The sequence below is a fragment of the Crassostrea angulata genome, chromosome 6, assembly GCF_025612915.1.
Source record: "Crassostrea angulata isolate pt1a10 chromosome 6, ASM2561291v2, whole genome shotgun sequence".
Lineage (NCBI taxonomy): Eukaryota > Metazoa > Mollusca > Bivalvia > Ostreida > Ostreidae > Magallana > Magallana angulata.
Genome location: NC_069116.1, coordinates 47,402,448 through 47,403,304, shown reverse-complemented (window position 1 = coordinate 47,403,304; position 857 = coordinate 47,402,448). Strand labels below are relative to the sequence as shown.

At 30.5% G+C, this 857-nt stretch overlaps 1 protein-coding gene across 1 annotated transcript in view; it reads left to right on the top strand.

Moving 5' to 3' along the window:
- Positions 1-857, top strand: part of LOC128187011 (inactive pancreatic lipase-related protein 1-like) — a 41,908-nt gene that overhangs the window by 27,314 nt on the left and 13,737 nt on the right. The window lies entirely within an intron of this gene.

Genomic DNA, 857 nt, shown 5'->3' with positions numbered 1-857 from the left:
AAATCTTGGGGAAAAATTCTTATTAAATAAGAAAAAAATGGTTGATCTTGAAAGATATAAACATTGTATCAGTGCATGCATATTTAGATATGAAACATAATTTTCATATAGCATGATAAGCAAATTTACCGCCATAGAGCACTGGTTTCGTATTAAAGTCGGTATGCGATGTGATTCATCCACTGAGATGTGAATTTAAAACAAAGGTAGATTTTACCGTGATCGGACACCCTGGGATTGTTCTTTCTGATTCTGCATCAATTGTGGTCCGAATTTAAATATAACTTGCTTTTAAAGTTACAGGTTTTCCTCTTGCTTATTATTTTTAAAAAATTCTTTTGTAATATACAAATGATCTTTTGACCATCTTCACACATGAAAAAAAAAATTACATGTATTATGTTTGGTAATTACACCCATCTTATTATCAAAATTTTGCACATTTTATATTAGTATAATAATGACAATTTAAAAATAAGTTTGAATGCTTTTTATTTGTCTTTTGGGTTTTTTTTATGTATAATTATTTTTTTCTTTTGGGAGGGAGCGGGTATTGTGTGTTCACCAAAAAAAACAGTATGTAGTGCTCCTTTAATTTTTTGTTGTGCTTGTGTGAATAAGAGTCCATCAATGGCTGTAGAAAATTAAAGTTTAGCTTAAATGTCGATGGATATTTAAATTTTTGAGTTAACTATCAGAAACAGACTTCCACTAAGTGTATACTTTTTACTGTTAACTGAAAGTCACGTGTTCAAGTTTTAGTGTTCACAAATCGGAACTCCTTTGGTGTCTCAGTGATTGTTGATTGTGTAAGACATCAGCGGAGTTCCGATTAGAGTCTTTACTTTACGCTGACA